The sequence below is a fragment of the Myxine glutinosa genome, chromosome 7, assembly GCF_964187855.1.
Source record: "Myxine glutinosa chromosome 7, kmMyxGlut1.1, whole genome shotgun sequence".
NCBI lineage: Eukaryota > Metazoa > Chordata > Myxini > Myxiniformes > Myxinidae > Myxine > Myxine glutinosa.
The window spans coordinates 78,923,920-78,937,236 of record NC_136267.1 but is presented as its reverse complement, the minus strand read 5'-3'; the positions used below and the strand labels follow the sequence as shown (position 1 = coordinate 78,937,236).

The 13,317-nt window shown below is 42.0% G+C and overlaps 1 protein-coding gene across 2 annotated transcripts in view; it reads left to right on the top strand.

Annotated features, from left to right (window-relative positions):
- The window catches only part of LOC137416824 (zinc finger E-box-binding homeobox 2), a 157,573-nt gene that overhangs the window by 74,064 nt on the left and 70,192 nt on the right, over positions 1 to 13,317 (top strand). The gene's annotated exons all lie outside the window — the stretch shown is intronic.

Below are 13,317 nucleotides of genomic sequence, written 5' to 3'. Positions count from 1 at the left end.
TTTAACCCTTGACCCCTACCGGAGGGAGGAGGTATTGAGAGTGGGAAACGACGACAGACATGGCATAGTGCAAGTGATTCAATGACACCATATTTTGCAGATATTAATATTTAATTAAACATGTACCATGTTTGTACACTTCTAGATTTTGATTAGCATGGAAGTTACAAGTATTGCATTAGCAAAGTATGTATCTATTTACTTTTCGAATTGTTTATATATATATATATATATATATATATATATATATATATATATATATATATATATATATATATATATATATACATATATTGTTACGGTATCCAGACGACGGCGCTCCCCTTACCAAGGGGGGGGGTTAACCCCTTGTCCTGTATACTGGCCGTCGCCGATCCTGGGGGTATGACGTCACGCCCGGTCAGCGCTGAATAGGGTATTAGGCCTATCCGTCCTATGACCTAAGTACCAGCGCCTCCCGGTACGCAAGGAAATACTTCCGCCCCTGCCGCAGCATAATTAATGGGTTGCGCCGAGCGAAGCGAACTGCGGCGCGAGCCGTTAGCAATGACTAACCAGATTATAAAACGTTTGGCCAAAAATCGTGCCACAGGTGCTCAATCGAAAGAAGGGACGAAAGCGATCGGATGAGAAAGAAGAAACCAAAGTAAGGAAAGAACACAGGTTTATTTCTATCTACAAGAGGAAATGAAAGGGCGAGAATATACAAGAAATGGAAGGAGCAGAAGGACACAGAGCAATTCTTTAACTTATACAGCTTAACTTATCCCCAGGACAAGACGAACAGAACAAAATCACGTACACAAAAGGGGATTCTCAGGCAGGAATGGCTGGAGGGGTGAGAAGGTTCAGGTCCATGCAGAATGGCAGCAGGGAGGTTCGGGAATCGCGACACGCCGTTTGTGTCCCGCGGGCACGCACTTGTGCTTCTTCAGTCGCGAAAACCCCAGTCGTCAGCCTCTTTGCGAGTCTTTCTCGCGTTCAGCTGGATCACGCCTCTCTCTGCGTCTTTCTCTCGTTCAGCTGGATCACGCCTCTCCTTGTCCTCCTGAAAAAGGCTTGCGCGCCCGCTTATATTGCGCGTCGTGCGATGAAGCCGCCAACTCCGATGCCACGCCTACCGGTTTTTCTCACCTCGGTGCTGGTTGGCTGGCGAGGGCTCTTTGGCTCCAACTTGGGTGACGAGGTGGGCCACACCCATGATCCCACGGCTCCTCCCCTCCACCTGGCCTCGTGTGCAATGGAGTCTTGGGGTGAAGATGATGCCAATGACAACCGCCCAATGCAACGGCGGCGAATGCCGCCTTGCTGGCACTTAGGAGGCCATGGCGATGTAGCAAGGGATCCTATCTTATTTGATTTGATGCAACGTAGAGTCAATTATTGGACACACAGCCTTATCTGGAACACAGAATAATGAAATAACTACGAAAGGGCCTATGATTTGCTACGTGTTGCAATGTGGACTAACTAAGGTGCACTTATTTCAATTAACAGCCAATTAAGGGGAAATGTAGTCCCTGGTGTTGGGCTAGCGGCTAGGGTGCCGGCTTAGGATACCTAGGATCCTGGGTTCGAATCCCAGTCAATCGCTGAATTAACGCCAGGGGGGTTGACTCAGCCTGTCATCCTTCCGAGGTTGGCAAATTTGAGTACCAGTTCACTGGTAATTCCCTGCTTGTCGTTAAAGGCGGCAAAAAGGGTTGGCGTCAGGAAGGGCATCCGGCCGATAAAACATTGCTTCAAAAAGTGGACCGAAAAACAACAACAACCACAGTTCCTGAAAAAGGCCAACCCCCGCTTGCGGGGGAAAATGGCCTCTAAAGGTGGTTTTTTAAAGGTGGTTTAAGGGGAAATGTACACAGGGGTTATTTATAAGGAAATTTACAACTACATTTACATGTGAAGGTTCTAAAAACCGCAACAATATATATATATATATATTGTTGACTCCAATTTATTGTTTTTACATTTATTAATAATAAACAGAAAATAACGAAATTGTTCAGATGAATTATTTTGGCAATTTTCATTTTATTTGAAATATGCTTGCAATGCCGAAGGGGATTGTGACTGAAAGATGAGCAAGATAAGAAGAGGGAAAGATAGAATGAGATAGAAACAGAGAAAAAGAGAGAGTGAGAAGAGTGAGAAGAGAGAATGAGATAGAAACAGAGAAAAAGAGAGAGTGAGAAGAGGGAAAGAGAGAATGAGATAGAAACAGAGAAAAAGAGAGAGTGAGAAGAGGGAAAGAGAGAATGAGATAGAAACAGAGAAAAAGAGAGAGTGGGAAGAGGGAAAGAGAGAATGAGATAGAAACAGAGAAAAAGAGAGAGTGAGAAGAGGGAAAGAGAGAATGAGATAGAAACAGAGAAAAAGAGAGAGTGAGAAGAGGGAAAGAGAGAATGAGATAGAAACAGAGAAAAAGAGAGTGAGAAGAGGGAAAGAGAGAATGAGATAGAAACAGAGAAAAAGAGAGAGTGAGAAGAGGGAAAGAGAGAATGAGATAGAAAAAGAGAAAAAGAGAGAGTGGGAAGAGGGAAAGAGAGAATGAGATAGAAACAGAGAAAAAGAGAGAGTGGGAAGAGGGAAAGAGAGAATGAGATAGAAACAGAGAAAAAGAGAGAGTGAGAAGAGGGAAAGAGAGAATGAGATAGAAACAGAGAAAAAGAGAGTGAGAAGAGGGAAAGAGAGAATGAGATAGAAACAGAGAAAAAGAGAGAGTGAGAAGAGGGAAAGAGAGAATGAGATAGAAACAGAGAAAAAGAGAGAGTGAGAAGAGGTAAAGAGAGAATGAGATAGAAACAGAGAAAAAGAGAGAGTGAGAAGAGGGAAAGAGAGAATGAGATAGAAACAGAGAAAAAGAGAGAGTGTGAAGAGGGAAAGAGAGAATGAGATAGAAACAGAGAAAAAGAGAGAGTGTGAAGAGGGAAAGAGAGAATGAGACAGAAACAGAGAAAAAGAGAGAGTGAGAAGAGGGAAAGAGAGAATGAGATAGAAACAGAGAAAAAGAGAGAGTGTGAAGAGGGAAAGAGAGAATGAGATAGAAACAGAGAAAAAGAGAGAGTGTGAAGAGGGAAAGAGAGAATGAGATAGAAACCGAGAAAAAGAGTGAGTGAGAAGAGGGAAAGAAAGAATGAGATAGAAACAGAGAAAAAGAGAGAGTGAGAAGAGCGAAAGAGAGAATGAGATAGAAACAGAGAAAAAGAGAGAGTGAGAAGAGGGAAAGAGAGAATGAGATAGAAACAGAGAAAAAGAGAGAGTGAGAAGAGGGAAAGAGAGAATGAGATAGAAACAGAGAAAAAGAAAGAGTGTGAAGAGGGAAAGAGAGAATGAGATAGAAAAAGAGAGAGTGTGAAGAGGGAAAGAGAGAATGAGATAGAAACAGAGAAAAAGAGAGAGTGAGAAGAGGGAAAGAGAGAATGAGATAGAAACAGAGAAAAAGAGAGAGTGAGAAGAGGGAAAGAGAGAATGAGATAGAAACAGAGAAAAAGAGAGAGTGAGAAGAGTGAGAAGAGAGTGCTACGGGCGATCATTTTAATACATCATACATGCACGCAACACTCAGTACGAACAATACGCGTGGTCGCTTCTCTTGGGTCTCAAGATGGCTGTACTGACTTCCGCATTCATCCGTGACAGCCAATCCAGTTTGTAGACAGGTCAATGGTAGGCACCCAGAGCGCTCTGGGGAATTGCGTCACGTCCCCCAAGCTCACTGGCTGTTTGAAGGCATGTTTTGAATATTTTTATTAGCCGCGTCACAAGACGCTGGTCATAGAGTGCCCTCTGCTGTTGTTCTTGTTCTTGTTCTTCTTGTTCTTCTTCTTGTTCTTCTTGTTGTTCTTGCAGAGAAGACAAAACCTCAAAGCTCCACCCATTCTGGGAACCATAGCTCCACCCATTGTGGGAGAGGCTTCATATAAACAAATATCCACCATTTTATTAACTCGCATAGCTTTGAGGCCTGTTTTGTAGGCCCGTGGTGTCTTCCTCTCTCACACAGTTTTATTTCAAATCAAATTCGATATATCATTTCATTTTTCACAGTCGCTAACATAGTTTTAGACTCGGTTGAAAAAAAACGGGAAGAAAATCCGATGAAAGTTGCCCTTTATAGAACGAAATGAATTCTCAAAGGCCTGTAACTTCAAGACCATTGAGATATTTTTTTTTTAAATCGCGGCATGGTCAGTCATACACCGCCCGAAATAACAGACAGGAAAATGCCGAGATATATTAAAAATTCGTCCATTTGATGACAATCGTCACGATGAAATATTTCATTTATACATCGTCACAATAATGTGGAGAGAGGAGCATAGCTTCGTTCACGTGTCGCCACACACGGGAAATTGCCGAGATATATTTTTTTAAATCGCGGCATGGTCAGTCATACCTGAAATAACAGACGGGAAAATGCCGAGATATATTTAAAATTCGTCGCCACACACGGGAAATTGCCGAGATATATTTTCACTTTGCACAAAAATAACATCAAGTAATCGAATCAATAGGAATGTCCTGTGCCTATAACATCGACGTTATAGGCACAGTGGCATCTAGGCATTGTGTAACATCGACGCGGCTTTTGTTTTAATTAAAACTTTTTGTACTTGTTATTGTTGTTGTTGTTGTCCTGTGTTTCTGTCTGCATTTGTCCTCCATGAGCCTTAGACCATGTAATTAAAAAACAACATCTGTTTAAAGTTTGAAATGTCATGTTCAGTTATTTTATCATATGCAAAAAAATAAAAAAATGTATGCAAATTCGCATCTATGACGTTTTCACTTTAGGCAATTCCTCGTCTTTCTCTTATATGCTCTTCCTCTCTTCTCTTTACTTAAAAAAAAACTATGACACATTTACAGTTTTTTTTTTTTCATTCAAGCTCGGATCACGTAATTGGGTTTTTCAATATGGACCGATGAGTGTAAACAATCGTAGTTGAAATTGTTTCCTTTATTATGACTGTTTCTGCATTACTAAAGCATTTTTATTATTTATGCTGTATGGCTACTTTATTAGGATCTGGAGGGATAATCGTTTGAGCCGTTGGGTGTTGTAATCACAGGCACGACACAATGTGGTATTGTCTGCACGAGCATATGAAAGGTAATTCCCAAAGGTCTTTACCCATGAATTCATGAACACTTCACACAAATTGTTGAGAGGAGTATTAAGCAAAGGGTCCCGATGGCAAATGTCTTGCTTCAAGTTAATTGTATTATGGATGTTTGATTTGAATGCGATCCTGGAATTGTGGTGTTAGTGGACGAGATCTGTAGACGATGCTATTCTTCCCATAGTATTTACACATGGGGTGGTGGATTGGTGTTTTATTTAATTTAAAATCTACTTTAACTTATTTCAGGTAGCAATTTATTTAAGGTGCAGACAATACCTTTCCAAAAGGGTAATGCAGACAATATACTCTCTGCTCACCTTCACTCTTTCATTCCCCTTTTTTCCCGCCTCCGGAACAAACTCCCTCACTCTCTTCATTCCCACTCCTTCCTCCAGGTCTTTAAAACAGCTGTTCACCACCATCTCGTATCTTCCCCCATCCAAAACCTTGATCTTTTCTACCCCCGATAATTTTACCCCAGATCCAGTTTTTTTAAATACCAACTTCTTTCCTGGAAGTCCAAGCAGTGTCCATGTGTTTATACCTGTCCCCCCGCCGCCCCCCACCTTCCTTTGCCTCCTCCCCCAAGCCCTCTCCCTCCCACAGATCTCCCGATGTCCCTGTTCTCTGCTGTTGTACTTGTGTGCTTCCTTCTCTCTCCCAATCTTGTCACCGGCTCCCTTTATTGTATGTTTTGTTTGTCCGATTGTTTTTTTGGAGATTGATGTTAGCTCTTACACGAACCTCGATCTTTTTTTCTTTTTTTTAAATTGTCCCCACCTCATCGAGGTCCTGGTCTTTCACCGGCGTACAAGGCCTCCGGTTCGATTAAAGGCGAGAATTTGGAATTCGATCAACGGTGTCGGCCGATAACTTTAATTGTATTCATAATGCCAATCATTAAGATGGGTCATTAAGCATGACTATGATGTTGTGCTGGTTCTGGTAGACCTATCGCAGGCCCAACTTATGACATCACAACCAACAGTCTGGGCAGTTATAGCTATCCAAGAAGAGTTTGGCAGAGTTTTTTTTTTTCATTTTGGAATTTTTTTTTAATCACTGCGAACAATAATGAAACGATTTACTAAACAATTGGAGAAACTTCCAGTGACCATTGGTCCAATTGTTTTACCAATTACACTAATTCTGTTGGTATTATACACGATTATGAGTTATTTTCGCAGCAGTTTAAAAAAAAGAGGGGAAAACGTTTGTGTTTTATGTTATGGCTATCTTGTTCATAGAAACAGGTGGATCCCTCCAGGTAAATCTCTCCAACAACTTTCTTTCTGTCCGATTCCTCATTACCTACACCACCGGGGATGGACGGAGGTTTTGTTTTCACCGATGTCTGTCTGTCTGTGTACCTGTTTATATCGAAGTGAGCAGGAAACCTAAAAAATCAGACCGGAAGGAGAGGTCCTCATATCGTGGCAGGGCTCTGTGATTGGCTGAATGGCATTTTTAATGTACCGCTCACGCGTGTCTGTTTTAATTGTTCATTCGCGATGCTTTGCACATTCAAAGTTTTTTGACGGCGTGACAATTTTGATGTTTTTTTTTCTCTCTAAATTAATTCTGTTTTATTTATGGGTTTTTTTTCTCTCCCAACACTGCTGTTTGTTTTCCTGCTTTATTTGGCCAACATGTCATTTATTTTCATTGTCACAGAATATTGCCAGAAGGCCTTGACAGCATGCCATTTTCTCTTGGCATTCTGTTTTCTTAATTTGCTTCCTTGCATCTTGAAAACAATTTAGCAAATTATTTTCTTCGTGCATAAAGAGATGTAGAGTAGGGTGCTATTGAGTAGCTATATAGTAGCTGTAATGTAGGGGCATGATGCCCCTATCAGGAAATGTAGGACAAGATGCCCCATTGGGGAAAGATATGGCAAAGTGCCCCCTCCTCTCTGGTATATGTACATGTACACCCTCCTTGGTCCTTTGTTCAGTATACTGAACATTTTGCATTTGAAATTGTCCACTTCCCTACCAGTGAGAAAGCCCCCTGGTGCAGATGATCAGCACACTGAACATCTAACCTTTACAATGTTAATCCTTAGTCGTTACAGTTTCCATGTCTTCATTAAAGGAAGAGTGCGCTCGCACTCTCTATGTAGGGATGGCGCGGAAAAAAATGTCGGTCCAATCCGCGATATACAAAGCTAAAGTTGGAGTATCTGCTCTAAAACAGTCGCTTAGGCTAAATATGAGAGCCGATATAGTCTGTTCAGCTGACTGTCTAGGCAGGGATCACTTTTCAGTACTCCAGACCATGGGAAAAAAAAACAAAATAAACACAAACCGAGAAATCAGTCAAAACCGGCATGTCATCTCTTTCATCACAATAATCATCTTCAGCAAGCATATTTCTGAGCTGCCTCTCTCAATGCCAATGACTCTGGTACCATCCGACAGAGTTTTACTGGGTGCAGCATTCGTTGGTATTGCACTTTTAGTAGCTTGAAAGGATTCCATCAAAATTGCGCAAAACTGCATTCCTTTTTAAAGGAATAGGAAGGGAACAAGAGGGGTGGGCGGGACTATGACTGTCAATCAGCCTTATGAGGGTGGGGCCGCTAGATGCATTTGCCCTAGGGACAATGAGACCTACATGGGCGTGGTTAACGGTGGAATATTATCAGCAAGTTGGTAACAGCAACAACCCACACATATTCCTATAAAGTACGTACTATTTTGAATGTTAGATCGTTTTTAAAGTATTACAGTGCCATTACCATGTGAGCTCATCTATTAAGTTTTTAATATTGTACAGCATTTGTAAATCAGTAGTAGAACATCTATATATGTTTCTAAAATCTAAAGAAACAATTAATGATAAAACATTTTTCTTTAATGCAAAGGGGCGTAGGATGTCACTCCAAAAAGGATGTAAACAAGGTAGGGATGATCACAACAAATGATCATGTGAAACCATCCCGACATCTTTCTTTGAATAATCATTGTCCCTCGAAAAGACAATGTTATATCGAACACACACACACACACACACACACACACACACACACACACACACACACACACACACACACACACACACACACACACACACACACACACACACACACACACACACACACACACACACACACACACACACACACTATCTTTTCTCGGGGCAACCAACCACGCCATTAGTGGTTTTATTGTTTAATTAATACATTATTGATCCTAAATAAGAACTTGTAATGCAGTACAAGTGTGATGAGTCAGTAAGATTAAAAATAAAAGTGACAGATACGCATATGAGGACAGATATGCATATGATATGCAACTAGAACAATGCAACTGTTTCCCCAATATGCCTCCGCATAGTCACACAATGGGTAGATGCCATCACTCTGCATATGTATGGGTAGGTGATCACTGATCAGTGATCACGTTTGTAAAGTCTAGTGTTGATCGGATAAGGTTCGTTTTTCTATCCAAGATGGCTGCCAAACCACGTGACCTATGACATCATCATTTGCAAACTATATGCAACAGTGATGTTCGATGATATTTGTAAAATTTCGCATCGATAGGGTGAGTGGTTTCAGAGATATAATTATTTAATATTTTCCTTCAATCCAATATGGCTGCCAAACCATGTGACCTATGCTGTCATAAATTTAATATTTCAATACAAATGGGTCATAGATCATGTGCAAGCAATACCAGATTTTTATGATAAGGAATTCGATTAAAACATTTTGGCTGGTATACCACTTCACATATGATGTCATCATTATCATGCTTTTGCTCCCCATTGGGAGTACTTGAAAAGTGCGCCAAGTTTCAATTTTTTCCACTAGCAATGGTACCCGCCCTATGGGCGGGGCTTCAATTGGGAGGCCCAAATGAAAAGGCAAAATATCAGAAATTAAAGGGTTTTTTTATTTTAAACGATTCATATAAACATCCGTTAAATCATATCACACTCAAATCATCAAAATCTAAACAGTATCTTTAGAATTTCAATAAAAGCCACATCACTGTTCATATCGGTAAATATTATTCCATCGTATTTCAAATCGTGATCGATACACTATGATCGTGATGATCGTGATCGTGAACGATAATCGTGTTCACAATCGCTATGTCGTATGTACTCCCGATACGTGTCCCAAATTCCCGATACGTGTAACTGTACCAAATCAACAGTTTTAAAGGATTTTGGGCCGATAGCTGTTACGGCCTTGGCAAGATCGATGGAGACAGCGACCTGTTAGTGATCGATGGAGACATGTTGCTTTCCCGGGTGCCGCACAAACGGCTGCACCGATCGCGCGGCACCCGGGAAAGCAACATCGTCACAATGAGAACAATGAACGTTATGCGAACGCAAATGTTATGCGGGAGTCCAAACCTGAGAATGCTGGAGACTAAAGCTGAAATTGGGAAAACTATATAGCCTATTTTACTCCTGGAGATCCCAGGATTATCCACCCAAAATATCTTTGCGATCGGTTCAGCAGTTTTTACGGTACCTTCGAACAGACAGACAGATAGACAGACAGACGGCTGGACATTTGGTGAATTTAGTCTAGTAGGAAGACTAGGTCCCCCTGCACCCCCCGGAGATATACTTCTAATCAGTGTTTCTAGATTGGAAAAAATGTGTAGAAAATGACTAGCTATGGCCCCAAGCTGGAAAAATGTCCCACATACCATTTGTATGCAAATTACTGCTGCCATTATCAAAAAAACGATTTTTGACATATCTCAGCCAATATTGCAGATAATTGAAAAAATAAGGTGTCTAGACTCATGTTTTGACGGGTGTAGATCATGATAGAACTATTCATAACAAGATCACCTGTGTCTATGGTTTGCTAGTATGCTAATTAGTGCTTTATTTACAAAATAATCACAGTTTTACGAAATAATAGACTCATATTAAGGTCCGTCTACACAGACGTTAACACAAAGTTTTATTTTTCTAAATATTACAACTGTCAAAATAGTCCTAGCACTCAATGTGACCACTCTTCTCTTGCTTGTTTTAGATAAACATCATTAGCATTAGTGATTCTACACTGAGTCAGTCATCATCATTTTCATCGAAATCGTCAGAGTCAAACTCTTCTTCTCCTTCCTCTTCCTCCTCCTCTTCGTGCTCTCCTGTGTTCAGAAGATCCACCAGTGAGGTTGGTAGGATGGGACCACTGGACCACATTGGTTTCAACAGTCCTTCATCAGTCCTTATCCATCCTTGCTCCTCATAAGGTTTTGGCTTTTCGATGATAGGTTGATCGGCTCTTTTGTACAATGCTACGCGGTGGTTCACACGCTGGATGTGCGGCTTCAGGGCAGACTGGCATGGAGGAAGGCGAGCCAGATCAACCTTGGACTTGGATGTGAGGGTCTTGTCCTCTCCCACCATTTTTCGTAGCAGCTTGGCACGGACAATGTCCACTGATGACTCGCGACTCTGGCCGTACATCACACAGGTGAATTTTTCTAACTGCCTCTCCACCTCAGGGTTGGCATCCCAGTTGTCACCCAGTTCACCGAATGCCCTGTGAAACCTGGGATTCTTCTCCAGCTTTTTCAAGGGCCCGACTTTTCCCTTCCCTTTGAAGGCACTGGTGCAGTCTTCTCCGCTGAACACATAGTACCCCAGGAGAGTGGCACAGTAGTCCTCTCCCAGGGATTCTGCCAGCTCAGAGACGTTGACAAGTTGGCGATGCTTCCCTGACCCTGTATCCAGGTACACCGTCAGCTTGATGTTGTGGGCATGGTGGAGCAGGATCAGGAGGATGTCTGTGTCCGGTGTTCTGACTACAGCGTTCTTGTATCCGATGGTAGCAGCATGATGGAGGTACAGAACCACCCTGGTATCAGTCTCTTCCTGGTTGCTGTAGATCGTGGGGAGTTCACGTACCTCGACCTGAAACACAAAAAGGCACCGCATTTCAATCACCAGTCACTGCCAGTTTCAGATCTAGACAAACAGATGCCCTCCTTGCCAGTCATTAGCACGCTGAGAAAGCGGACAAGGTCTGGAGGTAGGATGTCTTCAGGATTGAGCTCCATGTCTTCAGCTGTTGGTGGCCATGGTTGGTCTTTACACTCTCTGAAAGCCTGTAGAATACCCTGGCGAAGTTGGAGGGCAACATTTTGGTTCTTGTTTGTGCTTCCGAGTGTGAATGCTCGTGCGAGAGCATTGGAAACTGTTATGTTTGAGCTGTGCACAAGCCAGAAAGAAATGACATCACATTTGTCATGATCAACCTTCGTGAAGTGGATATGCTCCTTGATTGGGTCATTCTGTAGGCGTTTCAGTAGTTTCTCTGACCGATAATTTGAGTTCTCATATCCATTCAGTTTCAGTTCCTCGACATAGAGCAAGCGCAAGGAAGAAAGCTGTAGAACTTTATTCTGCTGGATGACCTGGGTTTGAATGTGTTCCAGTACTGAGTTGAATGCCTTTTCATGGGCGGCTGACATGCAAGCCTGCTCCTTTGGTGCTTCGGCTCTGTGAATCGCACGCTCATAGTTGTAGAATGCTGTGCGGAAAGCTTTAAAACATGACGGATGGTGTTTGGCCTCACATGCAAAGAGGTCTTTGTTTTTCACCTTTCGATGGAGTCGATAGAGACCCATTTTCTCAGCCCGTGTTTCGATTTGCTCCCATGCATTTTCTTTGTTTTTAAAGGATGGGAAGGTTGTAGGCCTCTCAGTATTGCGATGAGCATCTTTGGTCTCAACTTTCTCACAAAATATACACTCTGGCGGGTAGATGGGTTCAGCAGAACCTCCTGGTTTACGAGGAGAGTGATGCCATGATGAGGTTGATGGCCCTGGTTCTGTATCATCTCCCAGACGATGAAAGTGGCGGACAAAGTGCTTATAACACTTGCTGTGATATCCTACTCTTTCTAGGTCATCAGGAAGAGTTGCCGGGATCTGATCACATACTGATTGCATACGACATGGGGAGTCATGCGGTTGGTTGAGACGTCTATCCCGGATCTTTTGAAGCAGTTGCAGTTTTTCTGAAGCAGATCCTTTAATTTTACGGAGGGGCGTGAAATCCCCATGATCAGACATGGATGGTACATGAAGGATGCATGTAGGAGGAGAGCTTTGGGCTGCAGGTTCTACACTCCGTTTTCTTTTGGGCATGCTTGCTGTCGATGTCTACCATCACTGTTAAATGACAAATAAGAAATCACGAATGATGTTAAAAGTGCCTGTGAAAGGAGGCTCTGAGTTTTCAGTGAGGTAACAGAGGTTCTGAGTCATGTTCTACACTAGGGTACTTTTTAGCTGACTAAACCATGTTTAGTGGCATCAAAAGTGCTAATAGCTAAAACATCTAAATTCTTCCACACTAACGTTAGCTATCTAGGCCAATGAAACATTGTGCTAAGTTACTGTAGCTAGCTCAGCTGTCGTGCCTCTTTCTGGTTCAATTCATATACAGAAGTCAACAGATATGTCTCATGTTTGGCATTAACAAAAGTTTAAGTTACACCGACATTAGGAACATACTGTACATAGATGAGGCTAGCTTTAACGTTAGCTAACATGGTGCTAGCTGGCTCAGCTGTTATTCTGCCTGTTTATGATTTCATGCAGAAACTGAAGTCAAGAGTGTGAGTAACATTATAGTTAGCATCTTACCTGGCTAGATTGGAGGATGAATACCAAGAACAACACACAGATGGAATGGAAGACTGAACTTTCAACTGAGGTATTCAATAACATCAACGTTACCAATTGATACGAGCGCGCGACATTACCAATTGATACGAGCGCGCGAGCGCGCATGTTACATGGATGGAAATGTAAAATGGCAGCTATAGCAGCACTAATTTGGATCTCTAGTCTGTCATTTCTGCACTGTGATTGGATAACATAAAAAAATATGTTTGGGAGTTAACAGCAGGAGTTGGTAGATTTTACGTGGGCTGGGTGAGAAACCTTTAAATAAGCAAGTGAAAATCTCTCGCAATACAAAGTCAATGGTGGGAAGAAAAGTTGAGTGGTACCAATGTTACTGCCAATGTCCCGCCCCTATGCAAGACTCAGGAGCATCTTGTTGACATTTAACCTTGAAAATACCTGGGTTTAGACCCCTTATGTACCATGTTAAGTTATCTGCAGTATTAACGTATCCTTATCATTTGTAAAACTGATTATTTTGTAATTACAGCATTAATATGCATACTAGT